The 20,669-nt window shown below is 44.2% G+C and overlaps 1 long non-coding RNA gene across 2 annotated transcripts in view; it reads left to right on the forward strand.

Moving 5' to 3' along the window:
- Positions 1-20,669, forward strand: part of LOC115945835 (uncharacterized) — a 64,478-nt gene that overhangs the window by 3,400 nt on the left and 40,409 nt on the right. For both annotated transcript variants that reach the window (XR_004549914.1, XR_004549915.1), the window contains exons 3-4: positions 10,937-11,056; positions 18,112-18,178. This is a non-coding gene — a long non-coding RNA (uncharacterized lncRNA). The remainder of the gene's footprint in view (positions 1-10,936; positions 11,057-18,111; positions 18,179-20,669) is intronic.

Genomic DNA, 20,669 nt, shown 5'->3' on the forward strand with positions numbered 1-20,669 from the left:
ATTAAAGTTTCCGTAGTACATTAAAGGGGCATTGGCCTGAGTTGCCCATTCTCAGGCTAGACTTGCTTACAAAATTTATCTCCATTTTTGTTCACAATGGACATTGTCATGATGAATTGACTGTGAGGCAGCGAGGAGTTGCTTTCACTGCATTTCAGATCCCAGACCTCAGTCCTGCAGTTTGGACTACTCCCATCATGTAAAGATTCACACCAACAACCCCAAGTGTTTGACATGGAAGAACCACTGCAGCCAAGGATCCTGGTTTGCTTTTCTCACTTCTATGAATCAGGCAGATACTCACAAAATTTATGTCATCTTTATCATACTTGCTGCTGTGAGTTATTCAGTTTCTTGAGTCATTTAATAGCCTTGAGAGGGTCCGCCTTTCTGAAATGCAGCTTCTAACCAAGACTCTAAGATGAGCTTGCTAGCAAAGGCTGTCTGGGTCTGACCTGTTTCAGACCCAGAAACTAAATGCAGGCTCAGATCTCATAGCTTTCATATCCCCTCTTGGCTCATGTGCATGCAACAACTGATCTCCATGTTCCCAGTGACCAGGACAGGAAATCATGGGCTCAAACTGGGTATTGACAAGAAGAGCTGTGTCATACCCAGTGAGAAGGGCTGGGGTGGAGAGGAGGAGGATGAGAGATGAACCTTGGCTTACCCAAGCCATCTGGCATTGCAAGGAAAAGCTTATGAATGTCATGGGCTCAGAGTGCTGCTCCAGAAATGTCCTCTGTTTGAAACAGAAGGCCAAATTCTTCTCATGGCAACCCACTTGTCAGAAGTTGGCTCAGTTTTACTCTTAGTGGAACATTGATTTTCTTTATTTAATGTAGCATCATTATACTGTTTCTCTGCTGGCTGCATACCCTGATGATGAGTACCTTAGCAGGGTGATAGATAGAAAACACAGTGCATTCACCTAGATGATAGATAGGGAGGAAATGTGGTGTATTATTTCAGAGGAGACAAAATACAGTCAATTATTTTACATAAGGCAGTGTCTGGTACTCCCAGTCCCTGCCTGAGAGCAACAGAACACATCAACAACAACAGTGAAGAGTTCAGAAGTGAGATTTTTGTTTTAATACTGACATATGGGCAAAGTGTTACATTTCAGCTGAAGAAATAAACATAAGCTAGCCTCAGGATCTCTAGTGTTCAGCAACAGACTAAGACCAAAGGTTATCTTAGAACATAGGTTTTGTCTTTACATTGTCTCACATCACTGAGATTAGAAATGTCTCCACTTTTGAATCTCATCACCCCTTCCTAAAATTCAGTAGATTCAGATAACATGAATTATTTGTAGCAGCAGTAGCATTTCTTTTTAAAAAGTAGCTATTTCACAGACAAAACAAAGCATAAATTGAGCTGTTCCAGCATGGATGAAAACACCATTTAAAGCTTCACTTCCCTGCCTTGGATCTCGGAGGCAGACTGTGTTTGATTAGTCCTTCCAGCGGGTGAGATCAGGTTGAGTGACAGCTCTCTATGCCAGATCCACGCTCTGTTTATTTGCATTTTCCACCAGCTCTGGGAGTTTGTACTTTATCCTTCCTGAAATCCATCTAGATGAGGTAGCATTAGAGAAATCATTTTAATTATAGTGCAGGGACTGGAAGCTTTTCAGAAGTTCAGTGTCTTTGTACCGCCAGGTTTGATTAAAACCAGACATGGGTAAGAGACCTAAGTCAGATGGAGAGCAGCGAGTACTGGGCAAAAGGGAGAGGGACAGCAAGGAGAGATGTTTCACATCTGCAACCCCCTCATGTGTCCATCTTCCTAGGTAAGCCAGGACTGTGCAACAGTGAGAAAACTGAGGACATTCCTGCTTACAGCACAGCAGGGATGTCAAGCTGATCATGCACATTGTAGTGGCACTTTGGAGGCTGAGAATAATTAGCTGAAATCCAGGCTCCTCTCCTCTCCAAGCAGTGTTGGTACAAAGATGGGCTGTGGGTAGGATTTGTTTTGGTGAGGAGCTGCCTGCTGTGTGCTGCCAGGCAGAAGGACTGAAAGCAGGAGTTGGTGAGTGCCTGGTTGGGATTTGGCTTGGCAACGCAAGCACTGAGCTGCTGAAACAAGCCTGGTACTGGCCTTGCCCAGTACTGCCAGGCCCCTTCCTGCTGCTGGCAGCTCCTGTGTAGGCACAGGCAGAGATAGCACTTGCATTGTTTGAGAAGAGAAAGCAGTCTGATTTTTCTGACCTTCGATGGAATAAACTGGTTTAGTTCCAGTGCATAAATGAAATTACACTGACATTTACCAGCAAAAATCTCCATATCATGCTTATAGCAAGACAGGTTATTCTCTTTTTAAAACTTTCTCAGCTTTTGACTTTCAAATTCCACAAAGCTGTTTTCTTTTGATACACTTTTGTCTTATTAGATTCCCTTATGCGCATCCAAACATCTTGATGGCTAGTTTTGTAGCATGCCTTCATCCCAAATCAAGCATCAGCATGTGAGTGTGGGGTCTGTTGCTGGAGCACCGCATTGAATCATGATGAAGTCTTTTGAGTTTATTGAGGTTCCTTCACCAAATTGCCCTCCCATTTGAAGGATATCAGTACTCTGTCTCCTAGACCTGCTTGAACAATACATTTTGAACTAAAGGTACTTGAAATGTTCAGTTTTGAACTGAAAATACTTGAACTAAGCACACATGTAGTTTTTGCTTTCCAACAATTGCTGTCAGTCAGGGACGTGTGTCCTGTGATTGTTCAGAACTGAAACCCATGTGTGGCTGCAGCAAGCTCTTCTGCTTGGAAACCTGTCTTTTTGGTGTTTTCTTTTGCACTTTTCCTAATTTATTCTGCTTAAAGGAGCCACGTGGTAATAGTCAGCCAGTGCACTGCTGACCTTATGGAGTTCAGCAGCCATCTGTTTAAAACAGAGATGTAAAGAATTTCCAGAGGAGCCTTTTATTATTCTCTCGGTTCAAGAGAATAACAGGACTCCTCAGCATGGGCAGCAGCTTTACAGCACTAATAAATTCCACAGCTAAGAGGAAAACAATCAATTTATCACCCAAGGACGCTGCTTTCTCTGCGTGGAGCCCAGAGGTTTGCTGTGGTTTGGAACATGGGCCATCCGCTTCAGTTAGCTTCGTTTTCCCAGCTTTTTCCAACTTTGTAGTTGAAAAACAAAGTCTCCCCTTCAGCTTCATTCTCTTTCTGCAGCCAAAATGTACATCTGCAGGCAGAGCAGAAAGCAGGGATTTTGTTTGAACAAGCTCAGGCCTGTTGAGAGTTTTGTCTGGTACAAACCAGGGCCTTGATCCTGCACTGAGATATCCTGGGAAGATCCTTGTTTTGGCACGGAGCCCCGTCACAAGCATCCACCCTCCTTATGAGCTCCACACAGCCAGGCAGTGCCTGAGATGTATGATGGATGGCTAGAGTCTATCAACAGCATGGGAGACATTAGTATAAATTCTACATAAATAGTTGCATAAATTAGGAGATGACTTTGTTTTTTAGCTATATAATTTCCCTCTTGGGTCTTTCTGTATTTGCTTCAGAGTCCCCTCAAAGGTGAGTGTGGTCATCTCCTCCACTGCTCCGTAGTGTGATCCTCACAGGTTCCAACAGTAAAACAATGATAGGTAAAACAGTCAAGATATTAAATTGCAGATATGTAAAGCACATAAAAGGCTGAACCTGAAGGTCTATTTGCAAATGCGAGTAGAAAAATGTTTCATTTCCATTTTATGCTTGAGCTGAGGTTGCACTCTGTGCTCTTCACGTTGTCTTCAGACTGGGGCATGAAGAACAAGGTCTTCAAAAGCAGTGACTTGGATAGGTGTGAATTTCAGCACATTATAGTCTTGAAAAGGATTTTCCATTGCAGGGCTGAGTATTTCTCCTGAAAAGCACTCCCAAAACAGTCTGTGCTCCCACCAGGGCAAACCAGTCCATGTCCTGGGCTTTCCAAGCACCCTCAGCTCCTGTGTGGGCAGCAAGGCTGCATTAAACCATGGGAAGGTTATCGAGGAAAGTGGTGAAAGCTTCAGGTTGGACTTTTGGAGGTTTTAAGTGAAGGTAGAGAGTGCACATACTGGGGCAGTGCTCAAGGCAATTTTCATTACTGGAGGCAGAACCACTCTTGCTGCAGGTAGTTTCTATGCGCTTGTGTCTTTGGGATCTGCTTTCAGAGTCTGGACATGTTGCTGCTTTCCATATCTCTGGCGGAGCTAATCAAAAGCACAATATGGTCTGAGAATTTCACTTAATGGCAGGGAGAAAGCAGGAGAGAAAGCTGATAATCTGAAGTGTGCAAGTTCTCACCTCCTGCAGCACCTTGCAGTGAGTCCCTGGGAAATGGCTTTTGCTGAGCTGCCACACTTTGCTGAGATGTTATTTCTTATCACAAATGTTCAGTGCTTGAAGCCTGTGGGAAGGGGCAGCTCTGAGCAGGGGGAGCTGAGCAAGGGGACAGCAAGCGAGCCCTTGGGGTCACACAAAAGCATGACTCAGGCCATGGTGGCCAGGACACAGTGGGGAAAATATCTGCACAAATAATCTCTATTTCAGGTTATGGCCAGTGCTTTGGCCAGAAATCAAGACTCAGGCTAACAGAACAGTGACCCTGCACACTTCAACCATTCCAACTCTTTACTTTTATTCTACTTCCCTGAAAATAAAGTTGAAGGCCCATTAAATTTCCAAGTATGGAAGCTGAATCCCTCAAATGTTCTCAGGAGAACCAGGTTCAGGCAGAGAGATGAGTAATAGGGAATAAGGAATTAAAAGCCTGAATGAATGTGAAGAGGGGTCTGAAAGTCATTTTCTCAAATACATAGAAAAAAATCCACAAACCAGATTTCCTTTTAGGAAGCTGGGAATTAACTGTATTCCTACAGAGTACATTTCACTTGCTAGGAGGTATTAAGTATGAAAATTCACAGGGATAGTGCAGGATTTTCAGAGTCGCTAAGTGGAATAGCTGCAATAAAATGACATTTATATCAGGGTTTTGACTGATCAGCACTAAAAGCTTTATTTCCCCCCCCTTTCTTTTGTGAGTGGCTGATTGTATTTGGGTGGCTAGGCTCCAGCTCCATCAGACCATTGTCTGGCAGGTGAGAAGGTTCAATACACAGTTAAAATGGATGAGTGCTTTGGGTTTAAGGACAACAACTTAAACTCAATGGTTGAAAACAGAATCTTAGAAGAGAAACACACTCCAGAAATTTTATCTGTATAAACTGCAAGGAAAATGCAAAAGGAATGTCCTTGTCTGGAAGGAGCTTTCTCAACTGTGTAACTGAGCAATATTCATAATACATCTCACTCCCTTCTTCTGATTAGCAAATTTGACATTAACAGATTTTCTGCAAAGCTATTACTCGTTGGTAAATATTTACTCAGCAGCATCAGGACATCAGCTTATTTCTTTTCTTATGAATCATTCCTTCATCATATCTTCCTCGTATTGTTCTTGATGCCTGATCGGTCTCTTGAATTGCCAGCACTTGTCTCTGCTCCCTCATTCTTAGCTAACACCAGCAGCTGACTTTCCGACATGGTGTTTTGGGTGATAAAATGTTGGTTTTAGAAGCCCTGAATGCAGGAAATATTGAACATTTTCCATAACTCCCAGATAGTTAGGACAAAACATTAATAATATCATGTTCCCCGAGGAAAGAGCAAACAAAAAGTGATGTGTTTCCAGACCAGCTTATTCTCTCAGATGCTTTAAAGCAGGGGCAATGAGAAGTGAAGTTATTCAACAAATGCCTGGCCCAAAGTAACTGTAATTCTTTGGAGGAATGTGGGTGTATCTCTGCTGGGAAAGTGAAAATTAAAGATGAGTACATTGGGTTCAGCAAAGCTCAAGGTCTCTTTTCAACCACAAGTCATGCGTGTATGAGCTAACCCAGAATGATGCTATTTGCCTCTCTCTGTCTGCTAATGACACCCAGTCAGCCTGGTCTTGAGTTGGCTCAGCAGATTGGAAAGCTACTGTAGGTGACTGAGGAGAAGGACCAAGTCTTGGATGCTCTGGGGAGGCCAGTGTGCTCCTTTAGGATTTACAAAGCCACCTGGATGACACTGGGCTGTGTTCCCAGTGGGAACGTTGAGAGGCAAGACAGCCCTGATACCAAGCCTGTCTCTGTAATTCACTGGCCCTACATATTCCCCAGAATATATCTTATTTATCATACCTGGCTCATTTCCTAGGACTGAGTCCAAAACTGCTTCTGATCTTGACTGCTGGAGTATGAGTGTAAATACAGCATGCTGTACGCCCTCCAAGAGCAGTCCCCAGCGAGTCCACTGTGGTTATCCCAGACAACAGCCTGATATTAAGATTCCCCATTATCAATGGTTTGACTTTTAGAAAGCTGTCTACATAAACAAAGCCTATTTAGCTTTGTGATTGTGCCCTGGAGAGTGTCCTACAATCACTTTCATTTCCCCTTTTGCCTTCAAAGGGAAGAGTCTGTCCTAGGAATGAGCAGAGACAGAGAGCCATGGCTTGGATCCACTCCCAGCTGAGTTACTGCATTGCTGTGTGGCCCTGGCCATGGTGGGGCGGTTTTGTTTTTGACTTCATTCAGTTTAATAATGAATATTCTGTCTGGAAATGGTTGAGAGAGACTCTTGTCCCTGCAGAAAACTGCACCAGAACAACTCTTTAAGTGTTAATGCAAGGGAGATGAAAATGTAATTGAAAACAAAACAGAAAAAAACCTTAAATGCTTAAGAAAAGGTTGTATGTGATTTTGAGATCTTTGCTTATTGATAAAGGGCACTGATATTTTAGGTAACAGTCCATAAGATAAATTATGCTTCTTTTTGTTCTGTGAAAATTACATTGGCTCAGCACCTTCCATGCAAATTGTTGCTTCCAAACTGTGCAAAGATTGAAGTGAAAAAGCATCCTGATAGAAAAGTTTTCTCTCTTCTTAAGTAGATCAATCTCTCCCATTACTTTAGAGTACATAGGTGATATCTTAAAATGTTTGTATCCTTTGTAACACTAAAGGCTCTTTCTCTGAATGAAGAGCATCTTCTGCCCTGCCAGCTCCATGTCCCGGAGTCCATTCATTTGCTGTTTTGACCAGCAGCAGCTCTCTGAGGCACCTTCACTCTTTCAGCAGAGATGAGCTTCTGGCCAGAGTGTCATAAGATTCCCTCAGGTGAGTGGACATTTGCCAAATGAGCACTTTTCCCTGGGCTGTAACTATACACCAGGACCCATTTTGTGGCAAGAGGCTTTGGCAGATTTTCCCCTCATTAGCAGTGAATTTGCTCTTTCCCTTTAGTCAGATTTGTTTAATCTTCTTAATATTGCTCTTGTAATGGGCTGAGCAATGTAATGGACATCCATGGGGAATATGCTGTCTCACATGTACCCCCTCCATTTCCAAACCTGGGATGTGATGCTGCCCACCTCCCAGTGAGTGGTCTGCTTTGCGTCTGTCCTCACACCAATGTCTCTTCAGGAAACCCTAGTTACTTGTACAGTCCATTTATTCCTCTCCTAAGGCAAGAGGAAGATTTTGGAGCTGTAAGCTTGTTTGTAGGGCTCCCACAGAGAAAGGAGATTTCCTGCTTCATGTCTTCTTCGGATCACATGCAGTTATCATCTCCAGGCAGTGCCACTTTCCCACATCAGCTCTTAACACTCATGTTTTCCAACACCTGAAGTCACAGAAAGCTTTCTGCATGACAGACCTGCCAACCTGGATGCTGTTCTTGGCTTTAAGCTGCCCTGAAATGAGTGAAGTAGAACTGAGAGTCTGGAGACAGCCCCCAGTGCTTGGGCATACCCTGTTCTGTAAAGACAATATACAGCCTCCCAGATCTGCAGATTTCAAAGCAGAGAACATCACTGTTCATCTTTTAACTTAGGGCTTGTTTGGTTGGGAAAATTAACCTGGACTAACTGGAGGTTGGCCTTTCAAGTGGATTCATTCAGCTGCATTTGCTTCTATGTGGACAGAATAACAGAGACCTTTCCTTGGTTTGTTGTGATTTGTTGCCAAAATGCATTAAGATAAACCAAATTAAGTCTATTTGTGTTCCAAAGAAATCTTTGATATATGCTCATTCATTTTAAGAGTTCTTAGATTAATTTTGGAGAAAATGGCCCTGTGTAGACACATCAACATTCCTAATAATATTTGGCTGAAATGCAGTATAATAGCCAAGTCCAGGCTCAAATAAAAGGGATGAATCATCTTTAAATCACATGTTACAGTGTAATAGGATGAAGGACAATTGTTTTGCTGGAGAGAAGCTGCCATGCACAGAGCAGGGTCATTGCAGCCTGTGAAGCAAGAGCAGAGCAAGTCTGGGGATCATCCTCTGTGCATCTATGGAGGGTAATGCACCTAATTTCCACAGCATACATAGTCACAGCTCTCCCAGCCATCCTGAGGATGCTCCCCTGCAAATGCAACAGTGGCAGCATTTGACTCATTAGGATTTGGCTCTTGGGACTCCAAGAGTGAATGCAGGATTGAATCAGGCCTGATCCAGAGACATGTGAATGCTCCATCCCTGGCAGTGTTCAAGGCCAGGTTGGATGAAGCCTTGGGTGATACGGTTTAGTGTGAAGTGTCCCTGCCCATGTCAGGGGGGTTGGAACTGGATGATCTTAAGGTCCTTTCCAACCCTAACTGTTCTATGATTCTATGTGAGGGCATCCTGTCATCCACTGGACTGTAAGGTGTCCAAGTCCCGCTGCTTGGCTGCAGTCTGTGTCCTGCATCACAGTTTTCACACACACACACACACACACACACACACACACACACACACAGCTCGAGGGACTGTGAGCACTCCATGGAAGCCAAAAAGTTGCTTTGTATTTGCATTAGGATATCCCAGAATAGGAGGTGATTCCCTCTGCTAGCAAAAAAATTAAAGACCAGAATGCCTACCCATTACTTAAACACACAGAGGCTCATTTTCACAGCCTTCATCTCCGTGCCCCTGGAAAAATCATTCCTTGGAAATTATAGTAATTGTTTTATTCTCTTTGATCTCCACTAATAAAGCTCTGGACTATCACTCAGCAGGAGCTGTTTCTCTTAGTTAGGATCTTTCCAACAGTACTTACATTAGGAAGGCTCTGGGGAAATTTCAGTAAATGCACTTGAGAAGAGCTCTGCAAAACTGCTTAGACTTTACTGCAAAAAATATTTCCCCACGTTTGCTGAGAACACTTCTCAGCTTGTTTGTTGTGCTTTTTAAGGCAGTTGTTGGACAGAGGTGATACCTGGAGAAGAGAGTTGGGACTCCTTGTCAGGACATCTTAGAGCAGCTGGAGAACAGAGCAAAAGATTTCTGAATCCCAGACAAGCCACTGTAGAAAGCACGAGTGAGTATAAGTGTCTTGCTGTTAACATTTTGCTTTCCAAGTAAAATCTAAGGAAGAAGGAGGGGTGATGGATCCTCCAGCACGGACCCCTGCATGTCTGAAGTGCAGCATCTTGCGTCTCCAGCCCCTTGGACAACAAGTGGCTTGTTTAGGCATTTGGGAAGTTGTTAGATTCAGTTTTTAGTCCTCAGGCTTTAAACACCACAGCCAAAGCTGAAGCTCACCTCAGCAGGTCAGTCCAGCAAGCCAAATGTCCAGCACACACAGAAGTAACCATCATGTTGTGCATGGACAAGCTCTCATGTATGGCTCTTAGTGAGCTACAACACAGCTCAGCTGCAGACAACTTCTCTTGAGCTGACAAATGCATAAGTGGTTGTAAGAAGGTGCAAAGAGAAAGTTAAATTTCAGAGCCACTGGGCACAGATGGAAGAAACCTGACCCTTTAAAAGCAATTCTGCATTTCAAACAAAGCAACCAGTGAGTTCCCCAACCTGTGCCATCTTTTAGCTGCTTGCCATTGTAAGATGAAGGTGGCAGTGGCCTTCACACCAACTCAGAAGGGTACAAAGCACATCCATGTATCTGCCTGTTGCATAACTGGCAATTGAAAGCAAGAGTAACTGCACCAGCTGGTCTCTTTTCTTCTTTTTTTCCCCTCCAGCTAGAAACTGTAAAAGCTCAAAAGACCAACTGCACAGCCTTAAAGTTGTATTTACTGTCTGGCATCCTGCCACAGGCGATGGGAATACTGTTGTATAGATGTTGCTGTCTGACTGCTGCCTTATACTTAATGGTCTCGTGGATGTGCAGAGGGAAGGAGTATAATCCCCAGTGAAGACAGGGGGCAGGGTTGGTAAGGAATAAAAAGCCTCTTCCTCTAAACTGGTTTTGATCTTTTTAGGGGCTGCAGATGAAGAACAGTAATTGAAGCTTAACTGGAAGAGATCAGAAAGCTTTTAAAATTAATAAAACTCGTAAGAGGCATCAAGGATGATCATATGTAAAGACTCTTCAGGCTGCAGTGTCAATCAGCACCTGCAGCGAGTGTCTGCTCTCTCTGTGTAGGTGTGCCAGGGTCCACATGGGAGCAGGAGCTGTGTTCACAGCTATGTTGTGAATGGCACCTTCCTCATCTCCTGCTGGGTTTTCCCTTTGGACCACACCAGGATTATTCCATATTTATGCTGCTTTGCCTGTCTTTACCTACACTGATGCCATCAGATGTTGCACAGGAGCCTTAATCCTAGCTCAGTCCTTCACTTAAAGCTTGCATTTTGTTTTCAATGACTCAGTTGTTTAATGATGAGACCATCGGTGCTTGACATGCCACCAGCAACTGATGCTTCATGTGAGGAACCTCAAGCTGTATCACTCTTGTCTGTTCTTTAAAAGGCAAGGACACCCTCTGTATTATTTATAAAGATAATAGCTTAACTCTTCAGTTTGGCATTTTAATTTAGCTGTTGTCCTTTTATACATCCTTTTTATATCAGGAAAGAGGCAGACAGACTGGCCACTACCTCGGAGACTTTGAAAGCAGTCATTTTAAAGCAGTATTGCTCCATGATCGTTATGTTTTCCCATAGGAAATAAACGTTTTTGGCCTGGTCCTGAGGAGAATGCAATGCTCACACCAGAACAGCTGCTGCAGGAGCACCATCTCAGAGGGCATCACAGAGACCATCACAGCTACAAGCATCTGAAAGGTCTGTCCCAAATGTCTGTGTTGTACACGTTCTTTATCCCACCATTTGAAGGACTGTGAAACACAGAAATGGCTGTGTGTGGGCACCAAGAGTGTGTCTCCTGGAGGGAGTGAGCAAAAGGTTCACCATGGGCATCATAGAACTTGCCCAGGAGGAAGACATCTTCCTGCAATGCTCCAGTGTCTGCTTAGGGCACTGCCATGTGTGGAGCAAAGTTCTAGGTTGGCATTTCTTTCCAGTTCAAAGTCTTAGACAGAATTACTGCACTTTTCTCAGCTCTGGATGTGACCTTTGGGAGAGTGGAGAGGGGAAGATGTTCCACCTCTTCCCTTTTAACCACCTGGATGCCAATCAGGGCTTAAAGTCCTGGGTAAAGTGATGTGCAAGGAAAAGATAGAGAGCAGCCACTACTTTTGGCTGTGCTCCATCAAGAGAGGAGGATGGGGAAGGAGAGGATGTTTCAATCCTTGACTTCCATTTATTCCAGCACTAAAAGAAAATGAATTTTTAAATCCTGATGCTGAAGCGCCTATTAAAAAGAGCAGTAACCTATGGCAGGAGAGTGGCTGGGAGGGAGGGCTTTTTGGCTTAACCCAGCTGATTTTTTTTAAACTCATTTTTTACAGCAAATGAACTCTCACTGCCTTTCTTTAAAGGTCACCTCTCTTTTTTATAACTACTATGCTGGGAAAATGCTTTTAAGTTTCATCTACTTTGCGTGTGTGCATTTTCTAAGCCCTGGGTTTGTTTCTTATTGGAAAACGGTCTTGGATCATCTCTGAGATTGACATTTTATTTATCAGGTGCATGAGAGAAAGAAGGGAGGTTTTTAACTCTTTAGGCTCTTTTTTCACTGGATGCTCAGCACCATGTCTCAAACTGTGAGCCACATCCTTTTTCTTCCTCCTATGCTCCGCCAGCATCTCTTCAGAGGCTCTGAAGCTCCTGTCTCATCTCCTTGTGGTTCTGCCTTGATGCACAGAAGGGGTTAAATGGGTTCTCTCATTTCTTAGCTTGATTGCTAGGGAGCTGTTACTTTCTCCTCTTAGCACTGGCACTGCCACCAGCTCCAGAAGGAGAGGCTGTTTTTCCTGCAGCACCCTCCATAGTTGGTGAGGTGTGGAGTTATCCAGGAGACACAGACATTTTCACATCCTGTGCTCCTGACTATCATCAGTCCGTAGCCTATGGATGTTCACAGGCAAAGTAAACTTTCAGAACATTTATAACAAACCCAAAATGTTATTACATCCTTCTACACCTCAATATCTCTCTTTAGCAAAAGCTCTGTGCTGATAAATAAGACTGAGAGGGGAATGGTCATGTAGGGATGTACCAACTCAGTTTGCAACCTCAAATCCTCATTAGGGATTAGCTCTCTGGCCAAAACCTGTTGCCTGAGGATTACTAATAGACAAATAGATTCTCAAAGAGTGCCCGAGCAAGCTCATGGTATCCAGACTTTGTCCATACTCCCAAACCCTGAAGCACTAATTCTCATGACTTATAGGTGGCTCAGGAAGAAGCACAGCAGGACAAAAGCCCACATTGAGTACATTGCTTATTACCCTTCCTCCCAGGAGACCACCAGTTGCTCCAAACCCATTTGCTTCATGCCCCAAACCATTTGCTTTGCTAGAGCTCATGGCTAGATTAAGCACTGCTCCTCTCTGTTGCTCCTGATGTTCCTCATGCTCTTGTACAGAGTTCCCTTACAAAAAGCTGTAACAAGTGGTTTCCCTGAACATATTAGACAGATGCTATTTTTATTGATTACAAAGCAGCACCAGCTCCAAATGACATTCCCATGACACTCCATATGCAAGGATGTCACAGAACTCTTTTATGTTTATCAACTTCCATCTTCAAACTAGTTAGATTTTCACTCCATTAATCATATTAAAAGGCTGTTCCTGAACCTCATGCCTCTGATGGTTAGAATTACACTTCTGATTTCCATCTTAATCTATTCATAGCCGCTTGATTCATGTTGCCACATCGTAATACTGGAAATATAATGATATTTAACAATCTGTCTAGTCTGAGGACAGAGAAACATGTCAAAAGTCCCTACTTTTATTGTTAACTAAGCATAGGATGGTGTATATTATTAATAGGAATATGCATTTCAAGAGCAGAAGAGCAGCCAGGATAGACGTTAATTTACTGAAATCAGAACACTTCTCAGTCAGGAAGGTCAGGTACAATCTGTAGCCCAAAGGAAACAGAAAATGCTGCAGTTAAACCCTGCCTCTTGCAAAGGGTCTGGCTTTCCTGTGCAGGCTCAGCTCCCTCTGCTAGCTGGTGAGTGCTCAGGCTCTGGCCTGTGTCCTAGCCGAGCCAACCCTCCTGCCATCTCTTTAGGGCACTCACATCTCCAAGGCACTAAATTTCCATCCTATCACTATTCTCCAGAGCATAAACAGAAATCAGAAAACCACTGATTTCATCCAGAGGTATCTGGACTTTTATCTGCTGTGTGGTTTGTCCTTGAGAGGCCAGAAGTTGCCATAAGTGAGGCTTCTTTGTTCATAAGCTTATAAGACTAGATCAGCTCTTATGCTCTGGACTATACAGCAGTAAAATCCATCTTCCTTGAAGACTAAAGTTAAAGCCAAATTCCAGATGCACAGAAACTCCATCTGTTGTCTCCAGGGGATACTGTCCATTCCGGCAACTTGAAAGCTCTGGACAACTCCTTAAACCAGGGCTGGATCTGGCACAGCTTATGGTGCTGGAGCAAGCTAAAAGCTGGTGTTGCCCTGCAAGAGCTGGTGATGGCCTGGCACCAGTTCATCTGGGTGTGGAAGAGAACATCACTGCATCCATGTTCCCTTTGTTGTGATGATGTACCAGCAAAGACTTCCTCTGTGCATGATTTCTGAGGCGAATGATCTTCACAGAGAAATGCTGGCCCTTTGCCCTGCTGGCAGTAACCATCTCTGCTGCTTGGCCACATCTCCTTGCAGAGCTGAGTGAGGTGGCTTAGCTGCAGCTTGGGACATGCATATGCTCGTGGGCCATTTCAGAGACCTGGGGAGCACACAAAGGCTGAAGGTAGCTGCTGTGCTGCATGGCCATGCTGCAGGTTGCAGAGGCTTAGGAAACCCAGTTTGTTCTCAAGGATTGCCTTAGCACCATCACTGGTCCTTAAAACCTTTCCTGCTTTGCGCCCTGCGTGGCCAGCTGGCTTTCCACCTACCCAGTGTTCTGTTGACATGTTTGTTATGGTCTTGGGCTTTCCACCTCCCTTTTGGCTTGTCATTCTAGCACAGGAGGAAGCAGGGAATATCTGCCAGGGCCAAGAGTGCAGCCAGCATCCAGGCAGGCACTGGGAAGTGCTTGAGGCCAGGCTGGACAGGGCTTGAAGCAGCCTGGTCTAGTGGAATGTGTCCCTGCTTGTGGCAAAAGGTTGGAACTGGGTGAGCTCTAAGGTCTCTTCCAAACCATTTTGTGATTCTATGACTGCCACCTACCTCCCTACAGGCCCCTGGTTTGGGACCACTGCCTCCCAGGGCGTCACACACACGGCCAAGAGCTTATCTCCATTGCTGGCAATACCATCGTCAGCTGCCCTGCAGGCATGAGTCTTAAAGCTGGCACTCTACTGTTGTAGAGGCTGGAGCATCAATCACACACTGCATTTTTCCCCTTGGCATGTGAACACATCTATAAAGTGGCAGATGCTTCTTTTTCATTTGATAACAAGAGACATCAAAAGATGTATACTGATATATTGCCTGCAGAATTGCACTCTGTAATATGGCTGTAAGATCCCACTGAATCTGCAAAGTCAATAGTTGCCTCCCTTTGCAATGAGCAAATGGAGAAGGCTGTGAATTAATAACTTCCCTGACCTCCAGCCTCTGCGAGGCCAAACAGCTGATGAAGGAGTTAATCCAATAATCCATTTTGGCATCTGAAAGGTATCATGCTGTCTGCCGGAGCCTGGACCTACAAACAAAGTGAAGAGAAGGAAAAGCAAACACATTTTAGGATTGGGGAGGGGAAACAGGGAGGAGAAGGAAGGGTCTCATCCTGACAAAGACCTATGCAGACTGTGGCTGCACTGTGCCTTCATCTTGCAGAAGAGGTTTGAGGCTTTATTTGTTCCATCAGGTTGAGCTGAGCTTTTTTGCATTGCTGAGTGCTCAGGGGAATCTAAAGCTTCTTGCAGTGACCTCAGCCCGAATTGCTTCTCGCCTCCGCAGAGAAGTCCCTGACCTTTCCCTGCCAGCTCAGCCAAGGGCACTGCGAAACTCCTGTCTGTCCTGGGACCTCCGAGTGCTTCAGCAGCCATAACTGCTGCTGATCTGGGAATTCTGCTTTCATATACTATTCCTAGTCACTTTATTACTTTACCAGACTTTAACTGATCAGCTGGAAATTTCCTCTGTAACATTTAAATTAAAAAGAAGAAGTTAAAAAAGAAAAGGAATTAAACTGGCTAAAATATTCCAGCTGCTCAAAAAAGAGGTATTAAAACCCACATTATATTCTTCGTCTTAAAAGCAAGGCAATGGTTTGCTTTGCTGTGAGCATTAGTAGTCCAGCTTTCAAATCCCAACATGAGGCTCAGGGTGGGTCAGGGATTTGCTGTTCTCCCCCTATGGAATTTAGTCTGGTGGGACAGAGCTGCTCCAGGCAGCTCTGCACAGGGCTGGAGCACTCCCCACAGCCACCAGTCGATTTTGTACTTTCAGGTTGCACCCTTGAGACAAGCCATTGCTGGGACATGAACAGACATCACTCCCACTGGATACTGGAGCATTTGAGGGGGAAAAACCACCTTTTGGAGTGATTTCCAGTGGGATGTATGGAAAACTGCTATCACCTCTTCATAAAGCCATCTGCTGAGCATGCACAAACGTGAGCTGGTGAATTCAATATCATAGGGTTTATTAAAAAGCCAGTCAGGATATGGAGTCGAATGGAAGCTGTTGACAGTGTGCTTGGATTTGTGGTAGCAGACAGAGCCCAGGTGCTTTAAGGAAGAGCCACTCCATGTGCTGGGCATCAACTTGTATTCTTTTCCTTTTGGATTACAGGAGTCTTTAATTAAAGGGCCTGACTTTATAATCCAATCAATCTCGATAAATAACAACTCTCTTTTGCAGATAAAGTTGGAGGCTTATCACTGCCCCACAGCCATATTTTAAAGCCCATCCATAAAATTACACAGCAAATCAGCTTACGTAGCATCTGGTGGCCACAGCTGCGTGCAGGCAGAGCCCTGCACTTGTGCTGACAGCGGCATTTCAGTGACACTGTGCCATCCTGGGCATCAGTCCTACTCAGCTCTTCTCCTCTTACCACCATAACTAACTTACTGCTTCTTCAGCAGCATTATAGTCTTCACTACTCATCCCATTCATCCCACGAAACCTCTAGCTTGGAGTTAGTGTAATTATAAGGGGGAGGTTACAGTTCTGGAGGATAAAATGTAATGCAATTCATTAGTAGACTATTTTACTCATTCTTCACAGTTCCCTGCCAAGTAGCTTTGTTCTAAGAAGAGTATCAAACAGCCATTTCATTGTGATTTAATTGAACAGTTATTTGTGCCACACAGACATCAAGGAATGGTTACGGGAATGCTTTTCAGGGATCAGTGGAAAATGCTGCATGCTGGATTAGCACCCGTATCTGTAAGGATGAATTGTGCCAGTCCTACCTTTAATGCCTGGTTGTATGAGCCTTGATGCACTCAGTCTCCTTTCAGTGTATGGAAAAGCTTAGAGCCCACTGTAAAAGCAGCACAGGGGGATGCAACACTCTTTCCTTGGGCTGACTGGGGTTAGTGGGTGCAGAGGAGAGCTCAGGGTGAGAGCCCCAGTGCTGAGAGGGGCTATGGAACAGTTTACCCAACATAATACAAAGAGCTTACAACTGATCCCAGACCTTGTTTCCAGTCTGGTATATGACCAAGCCTTGCAAAACTGCATTTTCTCAGGCGACTTTATACTGAATTTGGCTGAGATGAAAACAACAGCAAGTCTTGGTAGGCAGCAAGTCTCAAAACACGACAAGGCAGAGTATGAAACTCCAGAGGGTATCCACAGAGCTGAGACCAAAAGCTTGTGCAGACCTATCTAAGCTAAACTTGTCCCCAGATAGCATCACTGTCTCATTTCCTGGAATATATTACCTAGACAGAGCTGACAAAAATAAACAGAGGGAAAAAGACCATTCTGTAATGCAATCAAACCTCAATTGCCCATTTGTTTTTGTCCTTTAAAAGAGCTAATAATGTTGTAATTGGTGGAGATATCTCCAGGGCTCCATAAGTGAAAGCGAGAAAGAGATTTTCTCACCATGAACTAGAGGCATATTTTTCAGAAGAAGGAGGTATTACCCAAATTAAAGGAATCCATGTAGATTTCTACCTGATGTCCAAACCAGTGACACCTTGCTCTTTTGAGTGTTGGCTTTTAATGGCTCAGAGATTTTGGTGTGATTGTGGTAGAAAGGCATCCCTGGAATCTGCTTCTTGGCTTACCCGATACCTAGCTTTGCACCATGACACACTGATGTGACAAGCAGTGCTTTTATGTCCCAAACTGGTTAAGCAAAGAGCCAACAAAGTGGAGAACATTCAATTAAAGCACATTTTGTCTTAAAATAATATCCCTGATCTTCCTTGTCTCCCTATTCCTGTCATCAAATTCACATTCAAATTCAGCTGGTTTAATAAGCAGCCATTGTCACCCAAAAGGCACACACAATTTTGGGCCACAAACAGCAAAATTGCTTTCATCTTTCACAAAATGCCCAAAGCAGGCTCTGATTATTCTGTTCATTTTCAGATACCTGTTCAAGGCCAGGTTGGATGGGGCTTGGAGCAGCCTGCTCCAGTGGAAGGTGTCCCTGCCCATGGCAAAGGTTGGAACTGGCTGAGCTTTAAGGTCCCTTCCAACCCAAACCAGTCTGGGATTCTGTGATTTACCTATTTTGTCACATCTCTATCTGGGGTCCAGAAGATACAGAAACACCCTGAAAACTGGTCTGAAAGTATTCTTTGGAGACTGATTTGATGCTTCTTTTGGCTCTTCCAGACTGAAGGACTCCAAAGGGGGTAGACAACACACTGTAGATGCATGGACAGCGATCTGAGAGTCAAAGGTAGGTGCCCAAAACCCAGCAAGTGTCTCTGAATCTTAAAAGCATTTCACAAAGTCACAGCCTAAAATTGAGAAGGGCTTGAATAATCCACCACCACCAGATGTGTCTGTAAAGCCCTTCTGGAGCTTACTTTGCCTGGTTCTGGGTGTCCTTGCGGGCAGTGTTGTATTGGCTCCTTGGGAGCACCACTGGGTTTGCACTGCTGGGTGCTGGTGTCCATAGCACCCATGTCCATGCTGCAAAGTGCAAGAGGATGCTCTGATCTTTCTAGGAGAGTGGGAATGCGAAGAGCCAACTCCCCAGGCTCTGCCTGAGCCCTCCTCTACTTCATAGCCTTGCAGTGCCAGAAAGACCCCAAGGTACATGGGAAGCAAAACTTATAGTCCTCCATTATCTTGCACATTATTTACAGCCTGATCTATTCTACACTTTGAAGGTACTTCTGGTTTCTTCAGGATCCAGGAGCTATAGAACAGTAAATTATCATTTTATTGAAGTGATTGGCTTCATCCTAAAGCTGGTTCTTAAAGAACAGACCTTAAAGGTTAAACTGTGTGCCAGGGTAATATGTACATCACATTCCCAGGTGTCTTTTGTGTTTAGAAATCGACAGTTTCCATCTGTGAAAAGAGGAATTTAGACATGCTGATACTCTGACATTTAAATGTGAGCAGTGGAAGATAAACACAGTCTGACATAAAGTAAATGGGGTGATACTAGGAAAAGTTAAATTTCAGATATTCATGCTCCTGCCTTTACCTGCTGGGGTCCTGTGCACCAGAAGGGGCATTTACCGTGCATTAACACTGTCATGTCTCTGCATTTGTTATATAGCAGGTCAGCACAACACACCCATGAATGGGATCTCTTCAAAGCTAAGTGCCAGTGTTGGCTGTAAACTTGTTCAAAACCTTTTCTGGCTAATGCTGAGTCTCACATCCCTACTTCACAGCCAGCAAAGCTGGGCTCAGAAGGGATTTAGGGTGCAGGTCTCTGCCACAATGTCAGATGCAAATGATTTTACAGTAGTTCTGGATGTGTGAAGAGTGAGAAAAGCAACTTTTAGCATGAAGCCTCTCTGCTGCAGCCTGTGCCTGTACAGGCAACCCAAGCAGGTCTCTGTCTAGACAGCCACCCGCTGTGCCATTCCGCAGCCACATGAAAGCACAGGTCTGAGTGGCGGTGAATAAATACCTTAGTGGGCTGGCTCTGATGGGCTGTAGGAATGAGTAAGGTCTGTAGGGACATGTAGTATCTTTTCTCCTTAAAAAGAGGAGATACCTTCACTAGCTGTAGCAATTTCTGTAGTAAATAGTATTATTACAAGTGAAATGAAAGCACAAAAAGATGTAAAATGTGCTAAAAATGGTGAGCTAGTGAAAGCAAACAGTGGTAAGGGGATAGCTAGATATAACATCCCTTTGGAGTAGCCCCAGTCTGGTCTGATTTCACTGTTGATACCATCTTGTACCCAGGTGACCTTGAACCTTTTCATTTGCATTTAGGAATAGTCCTGGCCCCTTCAGGAACGTGATCCAACCCAACTGTGTTTGATGGAACAGCTCTTTGGGGTCTTGTCTGCCTCTTTCTCCCTTGGAAGCCCCAGGGGTGTGTAGGCAGGTTAAATAATGCAAGAGCAGCTGTCATTATGCTGAGCAGTTTCTCTGGAAACATTTGAGAAATATTAGCACATCATTCTGGGTTTTTGTTCTTTCCCCCCCCCCTTTCTTTCCCCTTGGCCTCTGTTGTAAGGGGTCCAGAACAAATCTAATGGCTTAATGAGATCTGTGACAACATACGACATAAAAGAGATTTTTAGTGACTTCCATTACCCAAACTCAATTAGAGGAGAGTAATCAGCAAGTCTCCCTGTTGTGAGAAGTGCAGAATGAAACCTTGGTGAGATGGGAGAGATGCAAAAAGAGAGACTCATTGCAAAGCAAGCAGAGAGATACTCACTGTACCCTCCAAAGCACCCAATGATTGCTGAAATATGTAGATTACAACATTAGCCACCTCTCTGCTGTTTCCTTGCTCTAAGATGGGTAATTAAACATAAATAGTCTCTTAATCTATGCTTTAAAACCCCATTAATTTAATGTTAGATAAAGTCCTTTGTTTCCTTGTTTCTTGGGAAGGGGAGGAAAGGATATCTCTGAAATCTAGGTCTGCTATGGCTGGTTCACACACATAGCACTGGTCCCAGGCTTAATGCTTGGAAGGGAGGCAGAGTATCAGGTTGTTCATACTCCTCCATTTCTGATTTTGCCAGTGTTCTCTACTGCAAGCTGCTGAAACCAAAATACATGCTTATTTATCCAGCTGAAGCCCAGAGCATGCATGTTGCAGCAGGTGAGGGCACAGAAAATCCCCACAGATCTGCAGAAAGTGGTGTCACAGGCGTTTCTGTAGCAGGTCTGGGAGCAAACAGCTCAAGAGAGTGAGCTTTAACCCACCTCTGCCCCTCTTCCTCCTCTACTCTTGTGTCTCT

This window comes from Melopsittacus undulatus, chromosome 8 (assembly GCF_012275295.1).
Source record: "Melopsittacus undulatus isolate bMelUnd1 chromosome 8, bMelUnd1.mat.Z, whole genome shotgun sequence".
NCBI classification, from domain to species: Eukaryota; Metazoa; Chordata; class Aves; order Psittaciformes; family Psittaculidae; genus Melopsittacus; species Melopsittacus undulatus.